Source organism: Capricornis sumatraensis, chromosome 6, assembly GCF_032405125.1.
Source record: "Capricornis sumatraensis isolate serow.1 chromosome 6, serow.2, whole genome shotgun sequence".
Taxonomy (NCBI): Eukaryota; Metazoa; Chordata; class Mammalia; order Artiodactyla; family Bovidae; genus Capricornis; species Capricornis sumatraensis.
In genome coordinates, this window is record NC_091074.1 from 46766984 (window position 1) to 46787562 (window position 20579).

Here is a 20579-nt window from a genome sequence, read left to right on the forward strand (position 1 = left end):
TTTTAGTACTGAGTAGAAGTCTTTCCACTTGACATTTGAAAGGTAATGGTAATTAGACAGCCAGATGTAAGCATTATGTGCCACATGCTAGGCATGGCACTCTCCAAACTTGTTTATTAAAACAGCTTATACTGTTTTATACCACATAGTGACAATTATGATTATGCTTATGATTTCACAAGCCATATGGCACTTGAGTAAGTGAAGAAAAAACTGTTCCTGCTCTTTGATAAATAATGCCACATATACATTGATGTAATATGAATCTTATAAAAGTCACATTGAAGAAAAAAAAGAAGCTAAAAATAGCCACCAAATTATATTAAAATGAATGTTGGCACCTAAACCTGTAGCTCAAACTTTTTAAAAAAGTCTAGAAGAAAAGAAATATTTACTCAAGAAAACAATCCTACTACTATCCATTGATTAGTATGAAGTAGCCATGCTGACTACTGATAAACTCTTTAAACACCTTTGCTAAAGAATATAGACAATTGCTATATAATATATGTATAAAAGATAATGGATAAATAAAACCTCAGGAAGGAAAAAGTTTTGGTAAATTCAGGTTAGAGGAAAGTTCGTGATTGGGTTTAATAAGCTCCCAAATGAAAGAACATGGGAGAAAGGCATATAATTTTCTTTTTAAAAAGAAAATATAAACTACTTAAAGTCTTCCTAGGTGGTGCCAGTGGTAAAGAATCTGCCTGACAATGCAAGAGACTCAAGAGATGCAGGATCAATTCCTAGGTCAGGAAGATCTCCTGGAGGAGGACATGGCAACCCATTCCAGTATTCTTGCCTGCAGAATTACATGGACAGAGGAGCCTGGTGGACTACAGTCCATGGGGCTGCAAAGAGTCAGACACAACTGAGTGACTGAAACACAACACACACATAAACTACTTACACAGCATTTCTTAAATAGCAGCCAATGATAGAGCCAGCAGGCTAAGGAGTTAGGGTGGCTGAGATTTGAACACAGCAGATATGCAAAACTATGAAGTTCTTTAAGAAAATATCTAATCTTTGCTAGGAAATCCAAGAGAAGTGATGAGCAAAACATTCTTACACTTGCAAAAGGTCTCAGGTGTATTAGCACTTCTGGGGAAAATTGTAATGATGACCCAATTCATGATCTGTGCAAAGTGAGGGGGAACTAGATGTAGACTGCTCTGCTGGTTAAAAGTGAAGCCAAGGTCATGGGTGGATGCTGTACTGCATCACTAGTGGCAGCGACAATAGAAAATTACTTAAGAGAATAGTGGCTGACAGGAACCCTTTCCTTCAGATGGCAATCAATGTAGTCCTAAAGAAAATAGCTGAAATATTTTAATGTTATTTCATTAAAATTTTTATTTGAAAATGACTGAAACCTTAAATAGAAAATGGCTTCACAAAGATGGTTAGCGATGCATTAAATGAAGTCATTTGGAATCCATCTTCCTTGTTGGTTCTTTCTCCTTCCTGGAACTTGACTCGGTTTTAATTGCTGGTTTGAAATTTGCTGGTTGTGTCATCTCGGGTTAGTACAGTCTTTTGAAATCTCACCTGTTTAATTTTATAAATGGAGAAGATAATATTTATTTCATAGAGATTCTATGAAGATTAAATGAGAGAATGTGGAATTAATGTCTCACATTTAATGCAATTTCAGTGGTTATTAATAGTTACCTTTCATGACTGCTTCTTACTTGCTTTACCTTCAAAAGCATCTCAACACCTCTAAGGTAGAGTATCTTATTATTCTTTTGTTTTTGTTTTACATTTTACACAAGAGAAAATAATTCAGGCTTAGGAATGTTAAGATACAAAATCACACAGCTAGTCAATGACAGCTGATGGAGTTGAGGCCTATCTTCTTTAAAATTTTGTGTTTTTTTACTATTATGCTATACTGCAGTCTACACTTAGAGCAAAAAATGAACAGAAACAAAAATCTTCACAGTTATAGGATGATTTACCAATAATAGAAAGGACAGCATGTAAGCATGTCATGCCAGGAGTCTGCTACAGTGAGGAAGTGCCCTAAACTCCTTATACCACCTTTAACACCCCCAACAATGAACTTTGCCTGTCCTCTAAGACTGGGTACCTTTAAAGATTCCTCCTGTGTACAGACATCAACACCAGGGAAACCAGACGGAAAATGAAAAGAGATTAGAGGTTCTACTATGTCCCAAAGTCCTTGAACCAAATATTGTTTTTGTTGTGGTGGTTTTTAATGGAATTAAAATTTCTTTCTGCTGTTCAAGATTATTTTTGGTCTTAATGTTTCTAAATGTCCCTGATGCAAATTGAGATATAAAAGAAAAATTCTATCACTTGATTTCCACCGTTTTCCAAAATTTCACCTTGTTGAATGAAAGATACAATGATTTGGCACAGTCACACTCTCATCTCAAAAACAGACCTCCTGTTGTCAGATTTACTGGCATAAGTTTCTCTAATGTAATATCTTTCTTCCCCCAATGCTACTCCCTCTGGAGTACTTCCATGTAACGATTTAACTTTGCACTCACATTCTCCAAAAAGACCTCATGATATCAGATTTATTGGTGTGAACAATTTTTGGTGCTTTGTTGTTTTTTTTTTTTTCTTCCCTCATTGCTGCACCGCTATCCCCCTTCTCACCTCCCACAGTATTTGCTGAAATGATTGAATTCCTTCATAGAGCAGAACTTTACAGTGACTCAGTACAGTCCCTGAAGTTGGTTGAAAACTGTTTCTTTAATCATTTACAGACTGTGTCCAGGAGAGGTGGCTCCCATTTCTCAGTCTCTTCCTTTACTTTTTAGCACTGTTTCAATGTTTCAGTGAAAATTCCCCTCAGCATTCTTCCCTCTCTATAAATGGGAAAGGAAAAGAGATATCTTTTGGCTTTAGATATTGTAAGTTAAAAAGTGATGGGAAAGAGTAAAACATCTAGGTCAATACATTGCTGAGAAAATGAATTAGGCAGCCACCAGTTAAAGATTGGTAGGAAATCTAGGATTCTTTCAGAGAAGCATGTAGAGGAAAATGTGAAATTTGAGTTGCAGAAAATCATGCCTGTAAGAGTTCTTTACAATTTAAGGATACTACCCAGTTGTGTGATTCAGTTCAAGCACCCCAAACTCTAAGAAATAGAGAATTCTGAAGTTTTCTGAACACAGAGCTGTGCCTTTTCAGGGTCAAAATTAAAAGAAGAGCATTAAGTATTCAAAAGACAAATATGAGAAGCAGTAGGTAGGACTATAGAGAACAGCATAGGATGACATACAGGGATGACTCAAACAGAATAAACACAGTGCTGAGGAGGTAGTGAGAGTCAAGTCCAGCCACCCCTAGTCCTAGTTACTTAACTCTCAAGTCTCCAAAAACCCTCTAGAATCAACTTGTGTGCAGCCACAGTATTTAGGACTTTGTGCCATTTTTTATTTTAATTAAAATAGCCAGGAGGCACATATTTATGCAAGGAAATATAAGGCAGAGAAGAGTGCAAGACAGCAAGAATTGAAGAGGAGGGGAAAAAAAAAAAGCAATTTTCACTGCAAATGAAGAATAGTAGCAAAACTAATAAGCTTTTGAATTGACTCATTTAGAATGTCAATTCCTTATTTTTTCCACAAATTGTTTTTGAGAGGATGGCATCTTTAGTTCTTATATTTGTCTTTCTTTCTTAAAAACCAGTTGTAAACAATTGTGAGTAGGTTTGCCTTGGATAAGCATTTCAGGAGTAAGAAGTAGAATATCAACTTGCTTTATAAAGTTTTGTGGTGCCAAAGGGGAACATGTACTATAAAGACAACTTATTTTAGCAATTTATTAATAATTTTATAAATCACTCAAAAGAGAACCAAGTGGAATTCTAAGTTAGCAACAACTGTTATCAACTTTTAATTCTATTGGCAATAATAATAAATCAACCTAATTCTTTATTTTATAGAAATAAAAAGCATTTCTCTGTGGTTCTCAAGACTTTACTTTGTAAGACCTTATTAAAATGTACCAGAATATTGGTTTCATTCTTACCTTGTGATCTTATTTTGATTTCTCCCCTGAAAAGCTGCAGCTCTGTGTTCAGAGCGCTTGCAGGCTCTATTTGTTATCGAAAGTTTGGCAGAGAACCAAACTGCTGTGGAAGGAAGAGCTGATTGGGTGACACTTTAGCAGATTTTTTAAAGCATGTAAACAACCAATAGTTACAATCCTGTCAGCTAAAATTCACTGTCTTCTCCCCATTTCCATCTTACATTAATCCTGCAATTATGAATTTGATGTTCTGTGTTTTTATGCTTCCAATTCCCACCAAAATCAACTCATATGAAACACTTTCATCATCCCCAAACTTGAGCAATGATCTTGAGCAAGCCAAGTCTTGCATTTCTGAGGAATGAAAGAAGACGGCTGTATCCACTCTTGAGATAAAGCATGAAGGAAGAACACAAACAGACAGGAAGCTAGACAATCTGTGCTGATTAGGAATTGAGCTGTGTACAGTAAATGGGAGGGAGAGACAACAGGTATTAATAGCAACCAAGGGACTGTCATTATGTTTTACCTTGGAAATTCTCGCAAATACTAAGAATACAAAGAATAAACAGTGCAATTCTTTGACTTCGTTCCTACAAAATGCCCCTCTTTATCTATTGAAAGTGAAACTCGCTCAGTCATGTCCAACTCTTTGCGACCCCAGGGACTATACAGTTTATGGAATTCTCCAGGCCAGAATACTGGAGTGGGTAGCAGTTCCCTTCTCTAGGAGATCTTCCCAACCCAGGGATCAAACCCAGGTCTCCTGCATTGCAGGTTGATTCTTTACCAGCTGAGCCACAAGGGAAGTCCCTCTTTATCTATTATCTATTGATGTTTATTTAAGAAGTGTCTCATAAGCAGGGTATAGTTGACTTTTGTTTTGTTCTGGTTTTAACCAGTTTGTCTTTGTACTAGACTGTAATTTCTGGTATACTGCTGCTGCTGCTGCAAAGTCACTTCAGTTGTGTCCGACTCTGTGCAACCCCATAGACGGCAGCCCACCAGGCTCCTCTGTCCCTGGGATTCTCCAGGCAAGAACACTGGAGTGGGTTGCCATTTCCTTCTCCAATGCATGAAAGTGAAAAGTGAAAGTGAAGTCACTCGGTCGTGTCCGACTCTTTGCAACCCCATGGACTGCAGCCTACCAGGCTCCTCCGTCCATGGGATTTTCCAGGCAAGAGTACTGGAGTGGGGTGCCATTGCCTTCTCTCAATTGCTGGTATATTTGCATTTATTTCTGAAATTTTGCTTTATTCTTTCTATATTTTGTCAATCTTGTTTATGCCTCATTTTCTTTCTATGTTTGCTTCTTTTGGATTAACAAAATGTTTAAATACGAAAATTTCCCCTAGCATTCATGCTCTATAACTCTTGTCTCCTCAGTGGAGTAAGATTGCAAAATAAAAACTGCCAAAACTTCAGCTCTGCTTTTAAGTGGCTTTCTTTCTTCCTTTCCTTTTTTTAAAATCCTCTGCCTAATGCAGCTGTGTAATTTGGCAATGTTTTGAGGTGAAAATTCCTTGAATGTCAGGCTCAGTTCTCACCAGCCCTCTTTTTTCACTGAATTCTTGGCTCTTCAGGCCTCCAATTTTGTCTCTTCATCCCCACAGGACAATCAAAGACTTTGTTGATCTTCCTGTTTCCTAGCAGTGGCCTTCTGCCCAGAAATCCAGATTGCCTGCTTCCTGGTACACACATGGAATTGTCAAATGCCCCTGGAAAAAAGTAGCTGTAGCTTCAGCTGCTGTCTTCCTGGAATCTTGATTCCTCATCCTCAATGCTTCTTTTCTTTCTCTTACGTTCATGTGGATTTTTAATTTGTTTTTTGTTTGTGGGGCTTTTTCAGCCCTTCTGGTTAATCTTAATGACAATACTGGACTGCCACAAAGTATGCCATTCCATTCAAATTGAAATTTGAGTTCAGTGCAGATGAAAGCATGTCTCCAGAAGCCAGGAGGACTGCAGGTCTTTGGGGCTTTATTCAAGTGACAATAGAATAATTTATTATCAAAACTGTAAAACTTTTGAGAATGAAAAGAGTGTTATTAATAATCAGTCCAGAGTAATAGGTGAACATTGAGATATGGTCACCCCAGTTTTATGACTTATATAGTTGTTTCTCCTCTCCTATTCGTTCTCAAATACCAGCTACCTTCTTTCAGGGTAGATGCCAGGTGACTGTCTGAAATTTTGCTGACCCACAGACACATGTAGATATGATGATGATGATGTTGTTCAGTTGCTAAATCACGTCCAATTCTTTGTGACCCCATGAACTGCAACACAGCAGGCTTTCCTATCCTTCATATCTCCCTGAGTTTTCTCAAACTCATGTCCGTTGAGTCAGTGATGCCATTCAACCATGTCATCCTCTGTCACCCCCTTCTCCTCTTGCTCTCAATCTTTCATAGCATCAGGGTCTTTTCCAATGAGCCAGATCTTCACATCAGGTGGCCAACGTATTGGAGCTTCAGCACTAGTCCTTCCGATGAATATTTAGGATTGATTTCCCTTAGGATTGGCTGGTTTGATCTCTTGCTGTCCAAGGGACTCGCAAGAATCTTCTCCAGCACCACAGTTCAAAAACATCAATTCTTTGGCACTCAGCCTTCTTTATGGCCCAACTCTCACACCCATACATGACTATTGGAAAAACCATGCAGATTACATGATACTATACATACATAAATAAATAAATAAATAAAGATGCCACAAGAAAACTGCTAGAGCTAATCAATGAAATGGTAAAACTGCAGTATACAAAATTAATGTGCAGAAATCTCATGCATTTCTGTACACTAACAACAAAAGATCAGAAAGAGAAAGAAACAATTTCATTTACCACTGTAAGAAAAAATAATAAAATACTTAGGAGCAAACTTACATAAGGAGACAAAAGACCTGTACTCAGAAAACTATGTCTTCTCAGTGAGAAAAATCAAAGATGACACAAACAGATGGAGAGATATATCATGTTCTTAGATCAGAAGAATCAGTATTTTGACTATGCTACCCAAAGCAATTTACAGATTCAGTGCAATCCCTATCAAATTACAATGGTATTTTCCACAGAATTAGAACAAAAAAAAATTTAATTTGTATGGAAACACAAAAGACCATGAATAGCCGAAGCAATCTTGAGAAAGAAGAATGGAGCTGAAGGAATCAGGTTCCCCAACTTTAGACTATACTACAAAACTATAGTGATCAAGACAGCACAATATTGGCACAAAAATAGAAATATAGATGAATGAAACAAGATGGAAAGCCCAGAGATAAACCCGTGAACCTATGGTTACCTAATCTATGACAGAAGGGGCAAGAATATACAGTGGAGAAAAGACAATTTCTTCAATAAACGGTATGGGGAAAACTGGACAGCCGCATATAAAAGGATGAAATTAGAATACTCCATAACACTATACACAAAAATAAATTCAAAATGGATTAAATGCCTAAATGTAAGACTAGACACTATAGAACTCTTAGAGAAAAACACAGGAAAAACACTCTGACATAAATTATGCAAGATTTTTTTGACCCATTTCCTAGAGTAATGAAAATAAAAATAAATAATTGAGACCTAATTAAACTTAAAAGCTTTTTCACAGAATAGAAAATTGTAAATAGATGAAAAGGCAACCCTCAGAATGGGAGAAAATATTTGCAAATGAAGCAACTGACAAGGGAATAATCTCCAAAATATACAAATAGCTCATGCAGCTCAATGACAAAAAACAACCCAATCAAAAACTGGGCAGAAGACCTAAATAGACATTTTTCCAAGTAGACAGACATATGGCCAAGAGGCACATAAAAAGGTTATCAACATCACTAATTATTAGAGAAATGCAGACTAAAACTAAAATGAGGTTCTACCTCACACCAGTCAGAATGACTACCATCAAAAAATCTACAAACAATTAATGCTGGAGAGGGTGTGGAGAAAAGGGAACCCTCTTGCACTGTTGGTGGGAATGTAAATTAATGAATCCACTATGGAGAACAGTCCTGGAGAAGGAAATGGCAGCCCACTCCTGGAGAATCCCATGGACAGAGGAACCTGGCATCCATGGGGTCATAAAGTCAAACACGACTGAGAGACTAAACTGCCACCACCACCACCACGGAGAATAGTATGGAAGTTCCTTAAAAATCTAAAAATAGAACTACCATATGATACAGTAATTCCTCTACTAGCATGCCTCGAGAAAACCGTAATTCAAAAGTCACATGCACATCAGTGTTCATCAGGCTTCCCTGGTGGCTTAGATGGTGAAGTGTGTGCCTGCAATGCGGGAGACCTGGGTTCGATCCCTGTGGCAACCCACTCTAGTAGTCTTGCTTGGAAAATTCCTTGGACAGAGGATCCTGGTAGGCTCCTGGTAGTGTTCACTGCAACACTAATTACAATCAACAGGACATGGAAGCAACCTAAATGTCCATTGCAGTGCCAAAAAAGAATAAAATACCTAAAAATAAATTTGACTAAGGAGATAGAAGAATTGTACACTGAAAATGACAAAACATTGAAAAAATTAAAGAAGAGCTAAATGAATGGAAAGACATTTCATGTTTATGAATCAAAGTGCTTACATATTGTTAAGATGGCTACTGATCTACAAATTTTACACAATCCCTATCAGAATTCCAGCTAGCTTCTTTGTAGAAAGGACAATCTGATTCTAAATTCGTGTAGAATTTCAAGAGACCAAGAATAGTCAGAACAATCTAGAACAACAACAAAAACAAAAGGATTCACACTTCCTGATTTCAAAACTGACTACCCAGCTGCATTGATCAAAATAGTGTGGTACAGGCATGAAGACAGACATAAAGAACTGTGGAATAGAGTAGAGAGCCTAGAAGTAATTTCTTGTATATACGTTCAGATGATTTTTGACAAGGGTGCCAAGGTCATTCAATAGGGAAAGGAGCAGACTTTTTCACAGATTATGTTAGGACAGTGGATAATGAAACTGAACTGCCTCACATGTAGACAAAATACATAAAAATGGACCAAAGACTTAAATGTAACAACTAAAACCATAAAAATCATAGTAGAAAATATAGAGGTAAGTCTACATGATCTTATATTTAACAGTAGAGTTTTAGATCAGTCTTTGTTTAACATGGACCCGGCGCACTAAGCGCGGCTGAGAGGAGTTACCCAACGTCCGAGGTCAGGGGCAGCGGCCAAGAGTGCCAGGCTGCAACGACACAGGAACGGCTGAGAGGAGCTACCCAAGTCCGAGGTCAGGGGCGGCGGCCGGGAGGAGCAACCCCTCGTCCGAGGCCAGGGGCGGCCGGAAGGAGACACCTTGCGTCCGAGGTCAGGGGCGGCCGCCGAGAGGAGCTACCCCTCGTCCGAGGCCAGGGGCAGCAGCTGAGAGGAGCTACCCTGAGTCCGAGGTCAGTGGCAGCTGGGGGGAGACACCCCGCGTCCGAGGTCAGTGGCAGCTGGGGGGAGACACCCCGCGTCCGAGGTCAGGGGCAGCCGGGAGAAGCCGCCTTGCGCCCAAGGCCAGGGACGGTGGCCCTGAGGAGCCAGCCCGCGCCCAAGGCCAGGGTTGGCGGCCAGGAGGAGCAACCCGAGGAGCGGTGGCTGCCAGGACATAGGAGGGCCTAGAGAAGCTATCCCACATTGAAGGTCAGGAAGGGCGGCGGTGAGGAGATACCCCTCCTCCAAGGTAAGGAGCAGCGGCTGTGCTTTGCTGGAGCAGCCATGAAGAGATACCCCACGCCCAAGGTAAGAGAAATCCAAGTAAGATGGTAAGTGTTGCAAGAGGGCATCAGAGGGCAGACACACTGAAACCATGCTCACAGAAAATTAGTCAATCTAATCACACTAGGACCACAGTTCAGTTCAGTTCAGTCACTCAGTCGTGTCCGACTCTGCGACCCCATGAATCACAGCACGCCAGACCTCCCTGTCCATCACCATCCCCTGGAGTTCACTCAGACTCATGTCCATCCAGTCGGTGATGCCATCCAGCCATCTCATCCTCTGTCATCTCCTTCTCCTCCTGCCCCCAATCCCTCCCAGCATCAGAGGCTTTTCCAATGAATCAACTCTTCGCATGAGGTGGCCAAAGTACTGGAGCTTCAGCTTTAGCATCATGCCTTCCAAAGAAATCCCAGGGCTGATCTCCTTTGAATGGGCTGGTTGGATCTCCTTGCAGTCCAAGGAACTCTCAAGAGTCTTCACCAACACCACACTTCAAAAGCATCAATTCTTCGGCGCTCAGCCTTCTTCACAGTCCAACTCTCACATCCATACATGACCACAGGAAAAACCATAGCCTTGACTAGACTGACCTTAGTCGGCAAAGTAATGTCTCTGCTTTTGAATATACTATCTAGGTTGGTCATAACTTTCCTTCCAAGGAGTAAGTGTCTTTTAATTTCATGGCTGCAGTCACCATTTGCAGTGATTTTGGAGCCCCAAAAAATAAAGTCTGACACTGTTTCCACTGTTTCCCCATCTATTTCCCATGAAGTGATGGGACCAGATGCCATGATCTTCGTTTTCTGAATGTTGAGCTTTAGGCCAACTTTTTCACTCTCCTCTTTCACTTTCATCAAGAGGCTTTTTAGCTCCTCTTCACTTTCTGCCATAAGGGTGGTGTCATCCGCATATCTGAGGTTATTGATATTTCTCCTGGCAATCTTGATTCCAGCTTGTGTTTCTTCCAGTCCAGCGTTTCTCATGATGTACTCTGCATAGAAGTTAAATAAGCAGGGTGACAATATACAGCCTTGACGTACTCCTTTTCCTATTTGGAACCAGTCTGTTGTTCCATGTCCAGTTCTAACTGTTGCTTCCTGACCTGAATACAGATATCTCAAGAGGCAGGTTAGGTGGTCTGGTATTCCCATCTCTCTCAGACTTTTCCACAGTTTATTGTGATCCACACAGTCAAAGGCTTTGGCACAGTCAATAAAGCAGAAATAGATGTTTTTCTGGAACTCTCTTGCTTTTTCCATAATCCAGCGGATGTTGGCAATTTGATCTCTGGTTCCTCTGCCTTTTCTAAAACCAGCTTGAACATCAGGGAGTTCATGGTTCACGTACTGCTGAAGTCTGGCTTGGAGAATTTTGAGCATTAACTCAATGAAACTAAGCCATGCCCGCGAGGCAACCCAAGACTGGTGGGTCATGGTGGAGAGGTCTGACAGAATGTGGCCCACGGGAGAAGGGAATGGCAAACCACTTCAGTATTCTTGCCTTGAGAACCCCATGAACAATATGAAAAGGCAAAATGATAGGATACTGAAAGAGAAACTCTCCAGGTCAGTAGGTGCCCAATAAGCTACTGGAGATCAGTGGCGAAATAACTTCAAAAAGAATGAAGGGATGAAGCCAAAGCAAAAACAATACCCAGCTGTGGATGGGACTGGTGATAGAAGCAAGGTCCAATGCGGTAAAGAGCAATATTGCATAGGAACCTGGAATGTCAGGTCCATGAATCAAGGCAAATTGGAAGTGGTCAAACAAGAGATGGCAAGAGTGAACGTTGACATTCTAGGAATCAGTGAACTAAAATGGACTGGAATGGGTGAATTTAACTCAGATGACCATTATATCTACTACTGCAAGCAGGAATCCCTCAGAAGAAATGGAGTAGCCATCATGGTCAACAAAAGAGTCTGAAATGCAGTATTTGGATGCAATCTCGAAAACGACAGAATGATCTCTGTTCGTCTCGAAGGCAAACCATTCAATATCACAGTAATCCAAGTCTATGCCCCAACCAGTAACTCTGAAGAAGCTGAAGTTGAATGGTTCTATGAAGACCTACAAGACCTTTTAGAACTAACACCCAAAAAACGTCCTTTTCATTATAGGGGACTGGAATGCAAAAGTAGGAAGTCCAGAAACACCTGGAAGTGAAGTGAAGTTGCTCAGTCTTGTCCAACTCTTTGCGACCCCATGGACTGTAGCCCACCAGGCTCCTCTGTCCATGGGATTCACCAGACAAGAATACTGGAGTGGGTTGCCGTTTCCTTCTCCAGGGGGTCTTCCCAACCCAGGGATCGAACCCAGGTCTCCCACATTGCAGGCAGATGCTTTAACATCTGAGCCACCAGGGAATAGGCAAATTTGGCCTTGGAATGTGGAATGAAGCAGGGCAAAGACTAATAGAGTTTTGCCAAGAAAATGCACTGGTCATAGTAAACACCTTCTTCCAACAACACAAGAGAAGACTCTACACATGGACATCACCAGATGGTCAACTCCAAAATCAGATTGATTATATTCTTTGCAGCCAAAGATGGAGAAGCTCTATACAGTCAGCAAAAACAAGACCAGGAGCTGACTGTGGCTCAGATCATGAACTCCTTATTACCAAATTCAGACTCAAATTGAAGAAAGTAGGGAAAACCGCTAGACCATTCAGGTATGACCTAAATCAAATCCCTTATGATTATACAGAGGTGGCAAAAATACACGGAAGAACTGTACAAAAAAGATCTTCACGACCCAGATAATCATGATGATGTGATCACTCATCTAGAGACAGACATCCTGGAATGTGAAGTCAAGTGGGCCTTAGAAAGCATCACTATGAACAAAGCTAGTGGAGGTGATGGAATTCCAGTTGAGCTGTTTCAAATCCAGAAAGATGATGCTGTGAAAGTGCTGCACTCAATATGCCAGCAAATTTGAAACACTCAGCAGTGGTCACAGGACTGGAAAACGTCAGTTTTCATTCCAATCCCAAAGAAAGGTAATGCCAAAGAATCCTCAAACTACTGCACAATCGCACTCATCCCACATGCTAGTAAAGTAATGCTCAAAATTCTCCAAGCCAGACTTCAGCAATATGTGAACCGTGAACTCCCTGATGTTGCAGCTGGTTTTAGAAAAGGCAGAGGAACCAGAGATCAAATTGCCAACATCTGCTGGATTATGGAAAAAGCAAGAGAGTTCCAGAAAAACATCTATTTCTGCTTTATTGACTGTGCCAAAGCCTTTGACTGTGTGGATCACAATAAACTGTGGAAAATTCTGAAAGAGATGGGAATACCAGACCACCTAACCTGCCCTTTGATAAATCTGTATGCAGGTCAGGAAGCAACAGTTAGAACTGGACATGGAACAACAGACTGGTTCCAAATAGGAAAAGGAGTACATCAAGGCTGTATATTGTCACCCTGCTTATTTAACTTCTATGCAGAGTACATCATGAGAAACGCTGGACTGGAAGAAACACAAGCTGGAATCAAGATTGCCAGGAGAAATATCAATAACCTCAGATATGCGGATGACACCACCCTTATGGCAGAAAGTGAAGAGGAGCTAAAAAGCCTCTTGATGAAAGTGAAAGAGGAGAGTGAAAAAGTTGGCCTAAAGCTCAACATTCAGAAAACGAAGATCATGGCATCTGGTCCCATCACTTCATGGGAAATAGATGGGGAAACAGTGGAAACAGTGTCAGACTTTATTTTTTGGGGCTCCAAAATCACTGCAAATAGTGACTGCAGCCATGAAATTAAAAGACACTTACTCCTTGGAAGGAAAGTTATGACCAACCTAGATAGTATATTCAAAAGCAGAGACATTACTTTGCCGACTAAGGTCAGTCTAGTCAAGGCTATGGTTTTTCCTGTGGTCATGTATGGATGTGAGAGTTGGACTGTGAAGAAGACTGAGCACCGAAGAATTGATGCTTTTGAAGTGTGGTGTTGGAGAAGACTCTTGAGAGTCCCTTGGACTGCAAGGAGATCCAACCAGTCCATTCAAAGGAGATCAGCCCTGGGATTTCTTTGGAAGGCATGATGCTAAAGCTGAAGCTCCAGTACTTTGGCCACCTCATGCGAAGAGTTGATTCATTGGAAAAGCCTCTGATGCTGGGAGGGATTGGGGGCAGGAGGAGAAGGAGATGACAGAGGATGAGATGGCTGGATGGCACCACGGACTCGATGGACATGAGTCTGAGTGAACTCTGGGGGATGCTGATGGACAGGGAGGCCTGGCATGCTGCGATTCATGGGGTCGCAAAGAGTTGGACACGACTGAGCGACTGAACCGAACTGAACTATGTGGTCCTGTTAGGGGCATTAAGAATATTTTAATAGTAAACGGGGTGGAGCAATTCTGCCTACAAGGGGGCAGGGTTCTGGTCATAAGAATTAGTAATTGGCTTAAGAACAAATTGATAAGAGACAACAGACCAGATGTTGCATAAAAGTGGAGTGGAGATTTGATCCATGGTTATGTTTGTAACTTTAGGATAAGGGTGGTAAGGGTTTGGGCCCAAATGGCTTGCAGGGCTAATTCCCAAAGTGGCCAACATTATCCCTGGAAGCCCAATTGCCTTTGAAGGGATGCCAGCAGATGGACTTCTAGCAGGCATTGTATGCCTGTCTCCCACCGTAGTGGGTTCACTGAGAGATGCTGATGTTGCACATGTTATAGGACAGAGAAGATGAAAGCCTGAATATCTAGAGGGATTGGATATTATACAGTATTTCCCTCCCAAGGGCCAGCTCTTTTCTGGTTGTCCCTCTAGAAGATTGTAGAGGCAACATTGTGGGCCCGGACAGGGCTCAGGAAAAGAGCATGATACAGGAGGGAAGAGAGCAGGGCAAAATTTTTGAAAGAATTACATAGCCCAAGGTCATAACATAAACCAATTAAAATCAAGTGGATCCAAGATGACAAGCCAAATTCAACTAAACCTTGATCCCCAATCTGCAAGCTAAATGACACACCCAGAGGTGGCAGAACAGTTCCAAGGCACTGTCAAAAGATGGAAGAGTGGGTGGTTCCCCAATGGTTGGGATGATCCTCCCGCTCATTAGCATATGAATTCATCCAGTTCACAAAAACTAGCCACACCACATTCCATGGCCTCAGCACTTGCCCTCTGCAATGAACCACACCCTGCAGAGTGTGCTTCTCTCTGAATCCCAACAAATCCACCTCTTCACTATTGCTGTGTCTCTAACTGAATTTTTGCAATGAGACATCAGAGCCTGAGCTTCATTAGGTCCTGAAGCCAGGCATCACGGGTTTTGACCGGGCTCAAGTCCCAGCAGAGAAGAGCTGAAGGACAGGAGGAAAAACCAGTGGGGGGAAACGTGCTGAGGAATCCTCTTCATAACCTGCTGGAAAATCTGTTAAATACCTGACCTGTGCTCACAATTTTCATTGGCCTGATCCATGGCACAAAGAAGATTAAGGACAGAAGAACACCCACCAGCTTCAGTAACAGCTACTAGAGTGCAGAGGATAGTCTTCAGGACAAACTAAGGAGTAACCTCTCCAGAGTACCTCAATTGCATCTACTGCTGCTCACTTGTTCACAAGGGATTCAAGAAAACAAGAAATGAGAAACTGTAAAGGAATTAAAGTTTTGTTAGACGTATGTCCTTCCACCCATAGGACCAAGGACCTCCTACCTTAACTTGGGGTTTTCTGGAATCTGAGACTGAGTTGCATGAGCTTTCTGCTGATTTCCTTTTTCACTGTCCCACTTCCAGGATGCTGGGCTTCTTGTCACTTCCCCTGTGCTGGGTTTTCTTCGTATTTAGCTTTCACCATGGGAGCTTTCACCAAGTTGGGCTTGTGCTGTGCTTGACCTCCTCCTTGCAAAGGCCATGCCAAGGTTGTTTCAGCCAGGTTAAATCTGAGTTATGGCACCATATATATCGGGGGAGTGTGTAATTTCCTCGGTTCTGTCTCGTCACGACAAAAATTTGAGGCGAGGTACCAGTGTTACAGCCCTTGGATGGACCAGTGTTGCAGCTTCGTGTTACAGCTCAGTTTTATTTAGAAAGTAAAAAAAATACTTCCTCGAGATGTGAGGGCATGCTGACTCAAAAGACGCGAAGAAAAGAGAGAGACCCCTGGCTCTTTGGCTCCTGTTTTTATATGTCTTTTCTCCTCCCTCTGGGCCTGCCCTATGTAAATTGGTCTGGCAAGGAGTGCTGGTTGTTTTACCTGAGGTCCTCACTCCAGTCTTTGGACCTTCCTTTGTTCTATTTTTGTGGGCTTTTTCCTTCCTTATCTTTTGGCCACTGCCATTTTGGGCTCCTTTTTCCTATTCTAACTACCTAACACAAAGAAACAGGAAGGTGTGATATTCAGGAAAAATAGCAGGCAATAGAAACTTTCTATGAGAATACCCAAATGGACTCAGCGAAAAAAGACTGCAAGAAAGCTATTAAATATATGTTTGGAACCGTGGTTTAAAGCCTAAAAATGCAAGATGATGGTGTCTTACCAAATAGAGAGTATCAATAAAGAGATAGAAATTATAAACTCATGGACGTTCTGGAGGTGAAGAATACAGTAATTGAAAGAAAAATTGACTAGAAGAACTCAGTAGTAGATTTCAACAAGCATTAAAAAACAAACAAACAAACAAAAAACAGTGAACTTAAAGATAAATTGATACAGATTATGCCATCTGAAGAACAAAAAGAAAAAAAAATGGAAATGAACAGTCTTAGAGAAATGTGGGACACCATTAAGTATGTGTATATCTGTTTAATGGAAGTACCTTAAAGAGAGAAGAGAAAGGAGCAGAAAAAATGATCAAAGAATTAATGATTGAGAGCTTCCCTGGTGGCTCAGTGGTAAAGAAGCCACCTTGCAATGCAAGGGACACCGGGAAGAACCCACATGCCATAGAGCAACCAAGCCAGTGAACCATAACTACTGAGCCAATGCTGTCAGCCTGCAAGCCACAACTACTGAAGCCCGCGTGCCTAAAGCCCTGGCTCCACAACAAGAGAAGCCACCTCAGTGAGAAGACTGTCACTGCAACTAGAGAGTTGCCCCTGCTCGCTGCAACTACAGAAAAACACATGCAGCAACAAAGACCCAGCACAGCCAAAAAATAAATATAAATAAAAATTTAAAGAAGATTTAGTGTTTGAAAACTTCCCAAATTCATGAAAAGTTTTAATTTACACATCCATAAAGCTCAATAAACTCTAAGTGAGATAAATATAGAGATACACAATGTATCATAAATGTAAAAATCCAAAAATAGAAATTTTTAAGAGAAAAATGAGTGATTATATGAAGTGGAATTCCAATTAGTTTGATCACTGAATTCGCATAAGAAACAAGATACCAGAAGGCAGTGAGATCACATTTTGAAAGTACTGGAAGAAAGTGACTATCAGGATGTATGTACAGCAAAACTTTCTTTCATAAAAGGATAACTTTTTAAAGAAAATAAACAAGTGGCCAAAAAGTACATGAAAAGACTCAACATTACTATCTATTAGGAAATGCAAATCAAAACTATCAGGTGCCACACCTTATAAACTAGAATGGCTAAAATGAAAAAGAGGCAAAATAACAGATTTTTGAAGGGATGTGGAAAGTTGGAACCCTCTGATACTGCTGGTAGGAATATAAAATGGTGTAACCACTTTGGAAAACAGTCTGGAAATTTCTCAAAAGGTTAATCATAGAGTTACCATATGACCTAGGAAATCCACTCCCAGGTAGATAGTCAAGAGATGCGAAAGCATTATGTCCATGCAAAAACCTGTACCTGAATATTCATACTGACTTTTGTAATAGCCAAAAAGGGAAACAACCTAAATGTCCATCAACTAGTGAATGAATTTTTAAAATGTGGTATATTTATATAATGGAATATTATTTAGCAATATAAATGAATGAAATACTGGTACATACTATAACATAGACAAACCTTGAAAACATTCTGCTACATTGTGTGAGTCCATATATATGAAAGGTCCAGCATAGGCAACTCCATTGAGACAAAAAGCAGATTAGTGGTGGCCAGGGTCTGAGATGGGATGAAGGATGAAATGGGGAGTGACTGCTGATGGGTACAGGGTTTCATTTAGAAAGTGTTCTAAAACTGAGTGTAGTGATAGTACCACAACCCTGTGAATATATTAAAACCATTGATTTGTACACTTTCAGTGAGTGAATTGTATATATGTGAATTGTATTTCAATAAAACTTTTTTAAAACATAGTGGTTAAAAATAACAACAGCAACACTCAAAATGTCTGTTTTCTTAAGTTAACTGCCAATACCATATCTCTTTCTTTCCCATTTGACTGGATCCTGTGGGGATGACTTCTCAGCATCATCACTTGTCAACACATTCAAAGAACAGTGTGAACTAAAACTATCTTCTGGCTATCTTTTCATCCCTTCACATGGTGAAACATATTCTTTAAGCTTTCTAGAAATAGTAGTAATACTAGATGATCCTTAGTAACCATTAGTGTAATATTAAAATATTTACTTTAAATTCTTTGATTGTGCCTCCTAGAAATTTAGACCAGCTATTACAAGTCTTTTTTAAGGGAAAATAAAGTCTTCTTATAAAACACATGCAGGGCACTGTATTTTAATACTTTTGTAAGCTATTGTTAGGTATTTTGGAGAAACCATGAGGTCACTAACAGACGGATACGACTGAGCGACTTCACTTTCACTTTTCACTTTCATGCATTGGAGAAGGAAATGGCAACCCACTCCAGTGTTCTTGCCCGGAGAATCCCAGGGATGGGGGAACCTGGTAGGAGGCCGTCTATGGGGTCGCACAGAATCGGACACTACTGAAGCTACCTAGCAGCAGCAGCAGGAAAAACATAAGACTGAATATCAAAAGGCATGCTTTCCAAGCCAGTTTCTGTTCCTTGCTAGAACAGAGTGGAGCAGTCACTCTTCATTTTATATGCCTTTGTCAAAATTGAGGCCTTTTTGATCATTTGTAATTATAAAAGTTGCAAAGCTTATGATGAAAGTATATGGAAGGATGTATGTGAAAGCAAATGTCTGTCTATTCAATACTAGATTGAAACATATGTGGCAGAGTGGCATATTGTTATGTGTGATCTTACTAACCAAGAATGGGAGATCACTGTTGGAGCTCCCCAAAGTCAAAGATCTGGCCAGAATTTGCTCAGAGGGCACTGTATGGTGCTGCCCTTCCCCTGGAACCAATGTACCTGGTATGGTTGCGCTGTAAGGAATGAACGGCTGGTGCTCCCCCTGAGAGAGAGGCTGAGCTTTCCTGATAGATGGTTTAAAAAAAAAAAAAGTCAAATGCTTGTTACCCCTAAGAAGGTGAATAGCAATGATTATCCTCCAGCCCCACCATCAGAAGCTAAAGACTGTGGCCAAAGCCATTACAGAAAACATCAAAAGATAGCACATTTGGGGGCCTCCCTCCCAGATATAAGAAACCTCGTTACATTTCTGCCTTCAAATATATGTATGACTTAGGAGTGGGTCCCTTCTCCTCTGACCTTAGATCTCCTCATCCAAAAATAAGAATGAAGGTAAGGATCTCCTCATCCAATACTGGTATCTTATAATTTAGGCTTAAACATCTTTAATCCCTAGTATTTCCTCATGAAGTCCTTGCAATAATCCTTTAGTCACTTAGTCATTTTTATTTATCTCTTTTGGATTTACTTCAAATAATTCATTCTAAAGAGCCAGTGCTCCAAAGGGCTAAAGTGGCCCTACATGAAAAGGCATTTTTTCTCTGTTAACATCTTTGATGACTCATACTAAATGACACAAAATGTGACCTATACAGACAGGTCAAAAATAACTCATTCCATTTTCCAAGTAAGATTACGAAAATTATCCACAGTAGGATTAGCAGTAAATTTTTGCCAAATTAATATCTAATTCCCACACTTACATAAGAACATAATTTTTCTGAGTAGAGCCCTATATTTTTGATTTGAGCTAGGTTGTTATGAAGTGAGGATTTAAATTTTGTGTGTGTATGTCATATTTATCTTCTGGAAAGCACTCTTTCTGCAAACTCAGCTTAAATTTCCTATCAGCAACTGACAGGAAATGTTTCCTTTCCGTTTCTAACTTCTTCTTATGGTCCAATTCTATTGTATCTTAGTTCTTGAGATAAGCTTGTCTGAAGTAAAAATTTCTGAACTGTGTCTGTACTTACGTACCCAAATCATGTGTTGTTGTTTAGTTGCTAAGTCATGTCTGACTCTTTTGTGACATCATGGACTGCAGCCATCCAAGCTTCTCTGTTCTTGGATTTCCCAAGCAAGAATACTGGAGTGGGTTGCCATTTCCTCCTCCAAGCGATCTTCCTGACCCAAGGATCAAACTCATGTCTCCTGCATCGGCAGGTGGATTCTTTACTTCTGAGCCACCAGGGAAGCCCCAAACCATGTGTAGGCAAGTGGTGAAAAAGAGATATACAGGAAGTTATAATTTGTTAAGTACCTACTAAGTGTCAAGTACATACATATTATCATTTAATCTATATAGTATCTCTATGAGGAATCTTGTCATCTCTATTTTACAGCTAAGGAAACTGAGGCATGTTTAAGTTAGGTTACTTGCCCAAGACACTGCCTCGGTGAAAGAGCCAGGTTTAAACACAGGTCTGTCTGACTGCAGTACACCTTGCTGATTCTAAGTCCAACTCTTTGCAACCCCATGAACTGCGCCACGCAAGGCTTCCCTATCCTTTGCTATCTCCCTGAGTTTGCTCAAGCTTATGTCCATTGAGTGAATGATGCCATCCAACCATCTCATCCTCTGTAGACCCCTTCTCCTCTTG

At 40.5% G+C, this 20579-nt stretch overlaps 1 protein-coding gene and 1 pseudogene across 3 annotated transcripts in view; one reads left to right on the forward strand and one right to left on the reverse strand.

Annotated features, from left to right (window-relative positions):
• IL33 (interleukin 33) overlaps positions 1–4041 on the reverse strand; it is a 70731-nt gene extending 66690 nt beyond the window's left edge. For 2 of the 3 annotated variants that reach the window (XM_068973968.1, XM_068973970.1), the window contains exon 1: positions 4015–4041. The gene's annotated coding sequence lies outside the window, so the exon portion shown is untranslated. The remainder of the gene's footprint in view (positions 1–4014) is intronic. The other variant, XM_068973969.1, reaches the window with a different exon arrangement.
• On the forward strand, positions 187–12414 carry LOC138080703 (craniofacial development protein 2-like; annotated as a pseudogene).
• The last annotated feature ends 8165 nt before the right edge of the window (positions 12415–20579 follow it).